Source organism: Pseudophryne corroboree, chromosome 3 (genome assembly GCF_028390025.1).
Source record: "Pseudophryne corroboree isolate aPseCor3 chromosome 3, aPseCor3.hap2, whole genome shotgun sequence".
NCBI classification, from domain to species: Eukaryota; Metazoa; Chordata; class Amphibia; order Anura; family Myobatrachidae; genus Pseudophryne; species Pseudophryne corroboree.
Window position 1 is genome coordinate 773,831,517 of NC_086446.1, and position 14,722 is coordinate 773,846,238.

At 47.0% G+C, this 14,722-nt stretch overlaps 1 protein-coding gene across 1 annotated transcript in view; it reads right to left on the reverse strand.

The window, feature by feature from the left end:
* Nucleotides 1-14,722, reverse strand: part of LOC135056861 (transient receptor potential cation channel subfamily V member 6-like) — a 168,738-nt gene that overhangs the window by 107,090 nt on the left and 46,926 nt on the right. The window lies entirely within an intron of this gene.

Consider the following 14,722-nt stretch of genomic DNA (forward strand, 5'->3'; position numbering starts at 1 on the left):
ACCACTTATTTATCTTATTTAAATATGTTTTATACAGCCAATACTATAGGTAATTTATAGTGTTAAATATTAATACGGTATTGCATGTTCCGCAGAGCAGGAGATTGTGGATTGCATTTGGAAACCCCCCCTGTAGAAATCCTGCGTTTGCCACTGAGATCGGGAACAATAGGCAACACAAGGTTTAAATTATAATATGTATTGGATTTCCATAAAGAAGCAAGATAACTTCTACAACATAACGTGTTATATTAGACCCTGGTAAAATGTTATCTAGGTTAAATAATGGCAGAAATGAAGCCGGTAAATCCGGAAGTACCAGGTTGGCAAACACCCATACAAAATAAGCCTACATTATGTCCCCAGATGGCAGCAATCTGTAAATCACTATGCTATGTTGCATGTTATGTCGCAGATCGGTTCTCTGCCACGATGGGAGCAGGACCGAGCGGACCTGAATCAGTCCCTATATACCACAAATCTCTGGATTCATTTAGAACTACATTACACTGAGACACGGACTGAATGAAAGTCACACCCCAGGCCAGTGGCACCACAAGTCAGATGTAGGGGATGCGGCCCACACCCGGGTGTGACCCTTGGAAGGGGTGACACCAAAGTGCCCGCCCTTCTGCAGTGACAGGAGCCGGGTGCTGCAGTGTGATGTTATCCTGCAGTACTCAGCTCCTGTCACAGATAAAGAGCCGGCACTACACACAACTCTGGGGGTAGCCAGCATCTCCAGGGATTCTGGAGAAGCCCCCAGTGACGGGACAGAGATCCCAGCAAGGCCCTGCCCCTTTTATTGGGTCACGCCCCTTTTTGGATGGACGCGACTACAGCGCGGTGGTCGTAATACGCACCAGGTGTCACCACAACCTGTGATGACTGTGCCCAGGCCCCGAATTGGTGAAATGACCATAGAGGTCTGGGGATACAGAAACACCCTGCTCACATATACAGTATAATAATTAGAGATGAGCGGGTTCGGTTCGTCGAGATCCGAACCCCCCCGAACTTCACCTATTTTACATGGTTCCGAGGCAGCCTCGGATCTTCCCGCCTTGCTCGGTTAACCCGAACGCGCTGAACGTCATCATCCCGCTGTCGGATTCTCGCGTGATTCGTATTCTATATAAAGAGCCGCACGTCGCCGCCATTTTCACTCGTGCATTGGAGATTGAACGGAGAGGACGTGGCTGCGTTCTCTCCCTGAAAATCTCCGTATCTGTGCTCAGTGTGCTGCAAATATCTGTGCTCAGTGTACTGCAAATATCTACGTTCTCTGCCTGAAAACGCTCCATATCTGTGCTCAGTGTGCTGCAAATATCTGTGCTCAGTGTACTGCAAATATCTACGTTCTCTGCCTGAAAACGCTCCATATCTGTGCTCAGTGTGCTGCAAATATCTGTGCTCAGTGTGCTGCATTGTGGGGACCACCTGTCAAAGTCAGAAAAATATCACTATGCACACTGCCATATTTGCACCTCATGCGAGCTCCCGCTGCGCGTGCAAGAGCTCTCCCATGCGTGCGCATACTCACCTTCGCGTGCACCCGCAGGAGCACGATATGCGGATTTACGGTAGAGTTTGTATGCGTCTAGCGGGCGACTCAATCGATATATATTTTAACCATATAATGTATTTTGTAGATCATGGTCCCTTTGATAGATTCTGAAAGTTTAGTTAATGTAGCATGTTCATGGACAGAGAGATCCCTCTTTGTCTGATACAAAGGGTCAGACAAGGATTATACAGTGGTGTTTAGTATCCATCGGAAGAGTATTTAATTAGCAATATTCCGGTGTTGGTTTGAAGCGGATTAATCGCTCGTGCGAATAGATATGGACATAAGAAGTTTATGTCCATTTACTATTATTTGCACTTACTTATCCATGCGGCGGGAAACCTAGTTTCCCACCCACCTGAGCAGTTGGAAGTAGACACAGCCCACCTGTATGAATCAACCTATGACCTTTTGTTATAATGCGAAGACGAATTCCTGTGTCCAATGAACAATGAGATTGTAGGGACCATTGAATTGTATTGTGTGTGGGGCATAAATAGACAAGCCGATCGTATCCAGCTCTCACTCTTCAATGGTTCTCATTGCTGATAATCGGGAGCTGGATATCCAGAGGCGCATGCGATCGTTCCCCTTTGTGCGTAAGTTTTCTCCGCAATCATATTGTCTTTCTTGTTATTCTGAGCCATATCTCTCTCTCTCTCTCTCTTCTCTTTCTCTCTCGTTTCTCTTATATAGTTATTGTACTGATATTGTATTTCATGTGTAGTTATCTGGTTAGGTAGTCTATGTTATATTGGTAGTGTATGACTTGTATTGTATTATTCTTTTTGAACGTTCATTCATTTCCTTAAAAGGCGTTAGACCCTTAGACAGGAATTGTGTGTTCATTATATTGCAGTGGGTAATAGGAGCGTCTCTATCGCTCAAACAGCTTTAGTGTAAACCCGCTTACACAGTGTTGCATTCTCATCTTATCACTACACCAAGGTTTACTGCATAATACACTGTTTTATGGTATAGTTATAAAGGTTTAACATTGTGAGTGTCTGCGCCGCTGGTGATCTCCTCGTTGTCCCGAGCGTCCGCTACGCTATAGCGAATCATTACGTTAGTCGGCAGCCAATAGCGTGCCTGCCTGTGATCTCTTGGCCGTGAGCGAACGTGACGCTTGAGCGTCTCGACTACGGCTAAGCGATTGCTACGCAACGTGCGTACCCTTACGGTACTCCATACGTCAATAGCGTACAGTGTTCTTAGGCCTCTTAAATGGTTTTAAGTAAGATAAATATTTAGCTTTATCAATTGGCGGCTCGTCCGTCCTTCACATATCTCTGCTAGGTAATTTCAGCAGACATTATCCATCAGCAAAGGGCGGGAGATCATATTCCTCGCAGTGCTGTCTGGATAAGCGTCTGCTTCGCTTAGTAAAGGGTGCTGAGGGAATCCGGAACCGGAGGTAAGAACAACACGCTAGTGTCTTTTAAAACTGTTTATTTCTATCTTGCGTACGCACACACGCATATCTGCATTTCTTTTTATTCGTGTATTTTCATATATCACTCTCCTGTTTGCCATTTTATAATTGATAAACGTGCTAAGAGAGATTTGTCGCTATTTCATAGTTAGAGTGTAAAAGTAATACATTAAGGGATAAATTGCAAAGCACGCACGCAGCTCTACCTAAAGATACAAGGAGAGATTGGTGTGGTGCTCGGTAGATGATCAAGGATCATCTACATTGATAAACGTGTTAGTTGTGTTACGGTGGATATCTGCATTGCGTACACGTGTCTCTAACAAAAGGCTGAGACTCGCGCACGCAACTCAAAGGCCGACGCACGCAGCGTATATTACGCAACGGAGTGTCTGGGTACGCCCACGTAACTCAAATCATACGATAAGTGTTATTTTAGCAGGCGAAGAGGTGGCAACGCGATAAATAGCGCAAATCTATTTCAGTGTCCGAAATTTAAACTAACAGATCCTTCTCCAAATTTACAACACATCTGGTCTAAAGGAAAGAAAATTTCTGCGCAGAAATAGAAATAGAAACAAAAGTGTACATGTGGTGAGTGAGTGTTTGCATATATAAGTTTATACAATTTTTTTTTTTTTTGAGGTTGAACCACAAGAAGTCGAGTTCTCGCAGGGTACATACATGTAAGTGACGTGCATGGTGGCAAGGGAGGCATCCTTTGTTAAACATAGAAATCTGAGCATTAGAGTATAGCAGACCAGGAGGTCATACTGTAGCACAGACCAGGAGGTCCGGAATTGACCAGGAGGTCCAGGTACAGCAGACAAGGAAGTCCGCTATAAATAGAGAAAAGAGCACAACCCAGGGGGTTGGTGCAAAACCCATATAGGCCATTAAAGCTCATGCTGAAGGAATTCGCAGCCGCAATTTTCGATTCCACTGGTCGCTCCGCACATAAGATAAGTTGCTTATGTGCTGAACGATTGTACCGCACATAATTGTGTGCATTAGTTAATCTGACCAGTACCATTTGTGTACGAAACGGGTCATAAACACTATTTGTACATTCTGACTGTCAGGAATCGACTTACCAGGCTGACATCCGTCCGCCGCTGCGGACTCCGTCCTGGCTCCCTGCGGTCACCTGTCACCTATGCCCCTGCCATGGGACATCATCAAGGGCCTGGGAACACTCCTGAGACAGCGGGCATGTAGCGCGCCGCGTCCCTGCTAGGCCGCAGCGTGGGCGCCGCCATGACAGTCTGTAAACAGCCAGTATACTGCGGCCAATCCGGTGCTTGGCCGCACCCACTTTCCTTCACTCATCCAATCCCTGTGCACCATGGGGTACATAAGAGACTGCAGGATCAGTCTGCAGGCATCCTGGACTTTGTGTCATTCCTGCGACCCATGTGAAAGGATCTGTTCCTGTTCCTCCTGTGTTCCTGGTTCTCTGGTTAAGAACTTGTACTCCTGGTTACTCTGCACAGCTCCGTGGAACTTCAAGGCCCAGCAATACCTGCAACCTGCAACAAGGCTTCACACTCATCACCACCTTGTGTGCTTCAGCCTGCAGTTGAGACTGACTCCAGGTGTGTTTCATTCCTCCACCTGTGATACAGCTTGCTGCTGCCAGTGCCTCATCACCTGCACTGTGAAGTCAGACTCCTGCCTCTGCTCAGGTTTGCCATTCTACACCTTGCTGCCTAAGTTTCCTGTTTTAAAACCTGCACTGGTTTCCAAACCAGAACCATTTCACAAGCACTTGTTCTTCTGTTTATATATTACCGGTTATTATTTTCTCAAGTCATCTGTCATCCATTGCCATAGACTTTCAGTTATCATGCTGAGTGATTGACTTTATTCATCTGTTATTATTGTTTCTGCTACCATCCTGTTTAATATCATCTGCCAAATAAATACCATTGCGCTCATGCGCAGGAACGTTATCCAGCCTCCTCGTTTTCTCCCATCTACCTCCACTGACCCACTAGCGCCCCCTCCGGGGACACAGCCCAAACACAATCTGACAGTAAGTCCAGGATCGATGGACTCGGATGGTGGACGGAGTGTGGGGTCAGAGGCCTTGCAAAATCTGGTCTCCCGTCTGGATGGTCAAGAGGTTGCGCAGCAGCAGATGCTTCAATTCCTGCAAGGGATGTCCTCCCGATTAGATACACTACAGCAATCCCTGCCTAGTGTACTCTCTCCTACTGTTCCTGTTACTCCAGCACCTGCCAGTGCTGTGAGTTCTTCTATGCCGGCTGCATCAGCTCCAGTGTCACGTCTGCATCTGCCCGTGCCGAGCAAGTATGATGGCAGTCCTAAGTTATGTCGCGGGTTTCTCAATCAATGTGAAATACAGTTTGAGTTATTGCCACATAATTTCCCCACGCCAAGATCCAAGGTTGCCTACATCATCTCCTTACTCTCTGGATCTGCTCTGAGTTGGGTGTCTCCTCTGTGGGAACGTGCTGACCCTCTGATTAACAACTACACAGACTTCGTGTCAACCTTCAGACGGATCTTTGACGAGCCTGGTCGTGCGACATCAGCTTCGGCAGACCTGATCCAACTTTGTCAAGGTACCCGAAGCATGGGACAATATGTCATCCAGTTCCAGACGTTGGCTGCAGAGGTTCAGTGGAACAACCAAGCTCTGGTAGCAGCTTTCTGGCACGGACTCTCGGATCGGATCAAGGATGAATTGGCGACCCGTGACATTCCTGTTCAACTGTCTGATTTGACCTCCCTGTGCATTAAGTTGGACTCTCGCATCCGCGAACGCAATAATGAACGCGCTCGGAGTGAGCCACGCAGATCAAGGTTCATACCTTCTGTACAGTTCCAGTCTCCCTCTTCTGACGAGCCTATGCAGATAAATAGGTCCCGCCTAACTCCTGAAGAGCGGGCAAGAAGAATACGTGAGAGACTCTGCCTATACTGTGCTGCTGCGGGCCATCAGATTAACTCCTGCACGGTGCGTTCGGGAAACGCCAGATCCTGACTTGTAAGGGAGGAGTCAAGTTAGGATCTTTCAGTCAAGCTCCTTCTCAACAAGACCTCATCCTTCCAGTGATGCTAGAGACTCCAGTTGGGCTCCAGTCTGCGTCAGCATTAGTGGACTGCGGTGCTGCAGGAAACTTTATCACCCAAGCTGCGGTAAATAAATTTTGCCTATCTACCTGTGAACTTTCTTGTCCAGTTTACATTACTGCTGTGGATGGTAGTCGAATCTCCAAGGGGAACATTTCTCATCAAACTGTTCCAGTGGTTCTGGGAGTTGGATTTCTCCATTCTGAACTGATCAAGTTCCTGGTCATCCCTCAAGCCACCCAGGAGATTGTCTTGGGCATGCCCTGGCTCCAGCTACATAATCCACAGTTTGACTGGTCAACGTTGCAGCTTACCTCATGGGGTTCACATTGTCATCAATCCTGCTTAGCCCAAGTGTGTCCCATTAAGTCTACCGAAGTAAAGACACAGTCAAGTCTCCCAGCAGCTTATCAAGACTTCTCAGACGTCTTCTGTGAAAAGGCTGCTGATATCCTGCCGCCCCATAGGGAATGGGATTGTCCCATCGATCTCCTTCCTGGCAAGAAGCCACCCAGGGGGCGCACCTACCCGTTGTCTGTTCCTGAAACTGAGGCGATGAGTAATTACATCAGAGAGAATCTTCAGAAGGGATTCATCCGTCCGTCATCATCTCCCGCTGGTGCAGGTTTCTTCTTTGTTAAAAAGAAGGATGGAGGACTGCGTCCATGCATTGACTATCGGGGTCTCAATGACATTACTATCAAGAATAGTTATCCATTACCACTCATTACCGAATTATTTGACAGAGTTAAAGGAGCCCGCATCTTCACCAAGTTAGATCTCCGCGGTGCCTATAATCTCGTCAGAATCCGGAGTGGTGACGAGTGGAAGACAGCTTTCAACACTCGAGATGGCCATTATGAATACCTGGTAATGCCATTTGGGTTGAGTAATGCTCCAGCAGTGTTTCAACACTTTGTGAACGAAATCTTTCGTGATGTCCTGTATAAGTACCTCGTTGTTTACTTAGATGATATCCTTATCTTCTCCCAAGACCTTCCATCTCATCGTCTACAAGTTTGTGAAGTTCTCCGACGTCTTCGTGAGAACCGGCTCTACGGGAAACTATCTAAATGCACCTTTGAAGTTCCCTCTATACCCTTCCTGGGTTATATAATTTCCGGATCGGATCTTCAGATGGACCCGACAAAATTGGAAGCTATTGCCAATTGGTCCATTCCAAACTCTCTCAAGTCTATCCAGCGATTCCTGGGTTTCGCCAACTACTATAGAAAATTTATTCGAGGATTCTCCACTCTCATCGCTCCTATTACCAACCTAACTCGGAAAGGGGCAGACCATTCCAACTGGTCAGAAGAAGCCTTGGCAGCCTTCCAGAAGATCAAGCTAGCCTTTATGTCTGCTCCAGTGCTGTCTCAGCCAGATGTCAACAGACCATTCGAGTTGGAGGTAGATGCCTCTACAGTTGGGGTTGGAGCTGTTCTCTCCCAGAAGGGATCCGATGGGAAAGTCCACCCTTGTGGATTTTATTCTCGAAAGTTTCTTCCTGCAGAAGCTAACTACTCCGTGGGAGATCAAGAACTACTGGCGATCAAGCTGGCTCTCGAGGAATGGAGATATCTCCTAGAAGGGGCCAAACATCCGTTTAATATCTACACGGATCATAAAAACCTGCTATATTTAAAGGCAGCTCAGTGCCTTAACCCTCGCCAGTCCAGGTGGGCTATGTTTTTCTCACGTTTTAATTTCAAGCTTCATTTCCGCCCAGGTTCGCAGAATGTGAAAGCCGACGCGTTATCCCGATCCATGGAATCTGAAGAAGGAACATCTGACTCAGTGCCACATTCCATCCTGAGTCCCGTGGTTTTCGCTGCATCTCAAGTCTCCCCAGCTCCTCCTCCTGGTAAGACTTTTGTTTCCCCAGATCTCCGTCCCAAGTTGCTATCTTGGGCCCATCAATCCAAGTTTACTGGTCATCCTGGGGTCCTGAAGACCTACAAGTTCCTTTCTGCTACATATTGGTGGCCAAAGATGAAAATGGACATCCAGGATTTCGTGGCATCCTGTCCTAAATGTGTGCAGCACAAGACTCCTCGTCAGTCTCCAGCAGGTCAGTTACAACCACTGTCTATCCCTAGTCGTCCCTGGTCACACCTGTCCATGGATTTTATCACCGACCTTCCTCCTTCTCAAGGACATAATACCATTTGGGTTGTAGTGGACAGATTCACCAAGATGGCTCATTTTGTTCCTCTCCAGGGTCTCCCTTCTGCCCCAAAACTTGCCCAAATCTTCCTACGGGAGATTTTCCGCTTACATGGTTTACCCTCTGAAATAATATCTGACCGGGGGGTACAGTTTGTAGCGAGGTTTTGGAGGGCCCTCTGTTCTGCCATGCAGGTCAAACTGAAGTTTTCATCTTCATACCATCCTCAGACGAATGGGCAGACAGAGAGGGTCAATCAAGAACTTGAGACTTTTTTAAGATTATATGTTTCATCTTCCCAGGATGACTGGTTCGATCTGCTCCCATGGGCCGAGTTTGCCCACAACTTTCGATACCATACTGCCACTGAAACGACACCATTCTTTGCAGTATATGGGCAACATCCCCGTGTACCTGATTTCCAAGAACTCCCTCATATGGATGTTCCTGCTGCCACTACTGCTCTGACTCAGTTTTCATCTATTTGGAGAAAAATTCACGTTTCCCTCAAAAAGGCCTCCAGTCGGTACAAGGTCTTTGCCGACCGCAAGAGACGTGCGGTTCCCCATTTGAAACCTGGGGACAAGGTTTGGCTATCAACCCGTAACCTCCGTCTCAGGGTCCCATCCATGAAGTTTGCACCACGCTTCATTGGTCCTTACCCTGTCGAAAGAGTCATCAACCCAGTGGCCTATAAATTAAAGTTACCATCTTCCCTTCGTATACCTAACGCTTTTCATATTTCTCTCCTCAGACCTCTAGTCCTAAACCGCTTTCAGAATACTCTTCCAGTAGGTCCCAAGGTTCGAACTCAGCGGGGCGTGGAATTCGAGATCAACAAAATTCTGGACTCCCGTTGTCGGTATGGACGTCTCCAGTACCTGGTCGATTGGTCCGGTTATGGCCCAGAGGAGAGAAGTTGGGTGAATTCGTCCGATGTCCATGCTCCTAGGTTGGTCCGTGTCTTCCACAGCACTCATCCCTCCAAGCCACGTGGGTGTTCGGTGTCCACCCCTAAAGGAGGGGGTACTGTCAGGAATCGACTTACCAGGCTGACATCCGTCCGCCGCTGCGGACTCCGTCCTGGCTCCCTGCGGTCACCTGTCACCTATGCCCCTGCCATGGGACATCATCAAGGGCCTGGGAACACTCCTGAGACAGCGGGCATGTAGCGCGCCGCGTCCCTGCTAGGCCGCAGCGTGGGCGCCGCCATGACAGTCTGTAAACAGCCAGTATACTGCGGCCAATCCGGTGCTTGGCCGCACCCACTTTCCTTCACTCATCCAATCCCTGTGCACCATGGGGTACATAAGAGACTGCAGGATCAGTCTGCAGGCATCCTGGACTTTGTGTCATTCCTGCGACCCATGTGAAAGGATCTGTTCCTGTTCCTCCTGTGTTCCTGGTTCTCTGGTTAAGAACTTGTACTCCTGGTTACTCTGCACAGCTCCGTGGAACTTCAAGGCCCAGCAATACCTGCAACCTGCAACAAGGCTTCACACTCATCACCACCTAGTGTGCTTCAGCCTGCAGTTGAGACTGACTCCAGGTGTGTTTCATTCCTCCACCTGTGATACAGCTTGCTGCTGCCAGTGCCTCATCACCTGCACTGTGAAGTCAGACTCCTGCCTCTGCTCAGGTTTGCCATTCTACACCTTGCTGCCTAAGTTTCCTGTTTTAAAACCTGCACTGGTTTCCAAACCAGAACCATTTCACAAGCACTTGTTCTTCTGTTTATATATTACCGGTTATTATTTTCTCAAGTCATCTGTCATCCATTGCCATAGACTTTCAGTTATCATGCTGAGTGATTGACTTTATTCATCTGTTATTATTGTTTCTGCTACCATCCTGTTTAATATCATCTGCCAAATAAATACCATTGCGCTCATGCGCAGGAACGTTATCCAGCCTCCTCGTTTTCTCCCATCTACCTCCACTGACCCACTAGCGCCCCCTCCGGGGACACAGCCCAAACACAATCTGACACTGACGTGATTTGTGTAATTTTTTTATTTTCTAAAGGGAAGTTCGCTGGTCACTCAGGAATTATCCAACAACCAACAGTTACTGGAAAGGGTTAATGCTCTGCGGATCACACTCACATGTTCCAGTAAACAAAGGTTCATAGGGGCCCTGGGTCGAGTACGCCAGCACTAGGGCAGTGTGTAGGTCGTATTGGTCGGCGTGGGCGAGTGAGTGGGATACTCGGTAAACCGCCACCGTCAGCCTATCTTGAACATTTTGGTTTTGTAAGGGTTCGCTGAAGACCCTGACTGAAGGTCAGAGGTGGTGAAAGCAACACCTACAGGTATGGGGGCCAATTGTTCAGGTAGGGGGCGATCAACCTCGGTTCGGGTTGATTCAGTAAACCGACCAATCGGGTCGGCAAGGTACGTAATGTGTGAAAAATACGGTTCACACACAGAAGTTTTATGTGATGAATGGGAGAGAATGACGGTACATGACGGGGAGAAGTTCCCAAGAGTAGGCAGCTTTAGCCCAGAAGTGTTACAAAATCTAAGGAGAAGGATATGTCTCATTAAATCAGCAAAGAGACGAATCAAACATTATGATTATTTGCAGCTATGGCAACAGGAGGGTGAAATACAGAGAGGATTGGCTCAGGCGGCGGGATCTAGTCCTATCAGGAAACTGATAGCCACGGCCCCGCCGCCACCATATATATCAGGAGAGAAATTGGTTGCGGAGAATGACGCATTAGGGTGTAACAAACAAACACTTAGCAACTGTGTAAATGTTAATAAGGTAACCAATGCAAGTATTAACCCGTGCAAGTTGTACCCTGTTTTGAACTTTCCCCAGGAGTGTGATCAAGAGGACGAATCGGCAACAATATCGGCGCTCTCTCTAGCAGCCACCATATCAGAAACAACAGTAGGCACGGCCCAACCCTTAAGATTAGTAACAAAGGCCCCTAGCGGAGGGACAGGTGAGGTCGTATCTACGGGTAAGTACGGCACCATACACTATGCTGAAACCATTTCACCACAGGCTGTAGAATCTACACAGAATGATGTTGCTATACTAAATCCTGTTAGGGTAATAGCAGTAAATAGTGGAAAACTGCTCTAATCAAGCTGGTAACAGCACCTGGGGATTGTTACCAGCTTGATTAGAGCAGTTTTCCACTATTTATTGCAGTTCAGAGAGGCATAGATGGAGCCAGCATTAGGAGGGCATGCTGGGTCCTGTGGTGCCATTTGGAGGATACAGGGGTGCCTCCAGGTAAACTAGCTCTCAATCTGGATATGTTCTGTATGTGCCATTATCATGTGGACATACATTAAGCAATTGTATGACCCATAGTGGATGTTATTATTATTATGCTGTGTATGGGTTTGGGGAGTGGTACCCCCCGGGTCGGGTGGGGCTGGGCCACCTTGGGGTAGCATGCCATATTATTTATTTAGCACTTATGTAACACTCCTATTTTTTCACTAATATTACTCTTTTGAGTATTTTATTAACACCCTTATTTTTGTAGCACTTTCTAACCCATAGCTTCTGCTTCTTTCTTAACACATATTAACACTTTAGTATTTCAATGGTGTGCTGCCCTGGGGTGGTCGGGCCTGAGCCGACTTTGTGGGGTCCAAGCCCTGGACCTATGCTTAGTTAGGGACCTCCAGTAATAGAGCAGCCGTGAAGTGGCCTGGAGGCTTATCATATCTTTTGCAAAACATATGTAACGAAGAGCTCTAAATTTCCTATTATTACATAGTATACAGTTCTTCTTACTAACAGCCAGCAGAGTGCGTGGGAAAAATCCCTTTTGTATTTCTTGTCTAGGGTAATAGCAGTGCCAAATGGGAAAACTGACACGTCAGGAGTCACTCCTGTTAGGAACATTGCCATGTACAGCCCATTTTCCCGAATGGAATTAAGAACCATAGTGTCTGAATTCCCAGACCCTAGGAAAGACTTAGTTGCTAGCCAGAAATACATCAGAGACCTAGGGAACACTTTAGAGCCCAATAACAAAGACTGGCAGATATTGCTGAGGGCATGTTTACCCTCCAATGTCGACTCAGCTCAATTTTTAGCTGACTGTGGATTGGATCAGGATGTACCCCTTACAGATGTGTACAACAAAGACAATGTAAAAAGAATAAATTTACAGTTAAAGGAGTATTTCCCAGCTGTAGCCAAATGGAATAGAATTTTTTCCATTAAACAAAAAGAGTCAGAAACAGCTGCTGAGTATTTTCACCGGGCACTATTAGAAATGGCAAAATACACTGGCATAGAGGACATTAGGACCAATGCAAATCATCAAGAAGTAGCAGTATCTGTGCTAATGGATGGTTTAAAAGAAGCATTAAAGACAAGGGTACAGACCACGCAACCATGTTGGCGAGGTCTGTCGGTGGCTACTTTGAGAGAGGCTGCTATTGATCACGACCGGAATATCACCAGACACAGGGAGTCACAAGGTGATAAGTTAATGGCCGTAAGTATACAGGCCCTGACCACAAAGCAGCCTTTGTATAGATCACCAAACCCTGTGGGTAAGTCAAATGTGGTAACCTGTTATTCCTGTCATAGAGAGGGACACTTTGCACGAGACTGTAAATCGAGAAACATACAAAAGTCTTATCAACCCCCTAGACAACGACACGACACACGACATTGGGAGCAGGGTCCGCAGAAACGGAGTTATGAGCCACATGCAGGGGAAACAAAAAGATACCCCCCGAACAGAGACTGGCAAGCCTCTGGTAGTTCCCATTTAACCCCTTCACAAGTAGTTGCTGCCAGCGGGATTCAGGGAGGTCACCATACCCAATAGGGGTGTGGCCATACCTGTAATCTGCAGCCAGTAAAATTGATTGCAAGTCTTGGAAGTGAACCCGAAATTGCAATAAATGTAGCTGGTAAATCATTAAACTTTCTTGTAGATACGGGGGCGGCCAAATCAGTGATAAATTCGACAGTGGGCATGAGAACCACTGGTAAGACAATTCCAGCCATAGGAGTAACGGGAGTAGTCCAGCACTACCCTGTTAGCAAACCAGCCGAGCTTACAATAGGGCCTTTACATACCAAGCATTCCTTTTTGCTGGCTGCATCGGCACCGACTAATCTCCTGGGAAGAGACTTATTGTGTAAAATGGGGTGCGTCATTTATTGTACTCCTGAAGGTGTATTCTTGGACATACCTGAGAATCACGCTCAGGAAGTGCGAGACATGTTAGACTCCCCATCAAAATTACTGTCACATACCATTATGACAAATAGGACTCCATCCCAAGTAGAAGAAATGACATCCCAGATACCAGAGTCACTTTGGACTAAAGATGGACAGGACACTGGATTAATGGCAAACGTAGCTCCGGTAGTTGTACAAGTAAAAGATGGTAGGATAGCTCCAAAAATCCCACAGTACCCTCTGAAGCCAGAGGTGGAGTTAGGAGTGTATCCCGTAATAGAGCGCTTGCTACAACAGGGCATTCTGGTAAGAACGTCCAGCACTGCCAATAGTCCCATCTTCCCTGTGAAAAAGAGTGGGGGGAGGGGTTACCGGCTAGTGCAGGATCTAAGGGGGATTAACAAAATAGTTGAGAGTCAGTTCCCCGTAGTGCCAAATCCAGCTGTCATCCTTATGCAGATCCCTCCCACTGCGAAATTTTTCACTGTTATTGACCTCTGCTTCGCTTTCTTTTCGGTACCCCTGCATCCTGACAGCCAATATTTGTTTGCATTTACATATAGAGGAGTCCAATACACATGGACTCGATTACCACAAGGTTTCATAGACAGTCCAAGTATATTTTCCCAGGCTTTGCATGATTGTTTACAGTCTTTCCAACCAGAGAGTGGATCAGTATTGATACAGTACGTGGATGATTTACTACTATGTTCAGATTCATTGGAAGCATCCCTGAAGGATACGAAACAGCTCCTGTTTCATCTTTCAGACACAGGACACAAGGTTTCCAAAGACAAGTTACAATTATGCCAAACTAAAGTAAAATATTTGGGACACTGTCTAACACAAGGACTGAGACACCTGACCGCTGATAGAATTCAAGCAATTAGAGACATGACTCTGCCACAAACCCAGCAACAGATCAGAACGTTTTTAGGAATGTGTGGGTATTGCCGTAACTGGATCCCAGGGTTTTCCATTCTAGCGTTACCTTTGCAGGAGATGGTCTCCTCAAACAAACCGATCGGATTTCGCACACAGACGAGTCCGAGATGGCATTTGAGAGACTTAAACAGTGCCTAACGCAGGCGCCAGCATTAGGTATGCCAGACTATGGGAAACCCTTTGAGCTGTACGGAACAGAAAGTGCTGGTTGCGCGGCAGGCGTCCTAACCCAAAAGCACGGTGATGCCAGCAGGCCAGTAGCATACTACAGCGCTCAGCTAGATACGGTAGCGCGATCCCTCCCCACATGCTTGCGAAGCGTTGCTGCGATAGCAT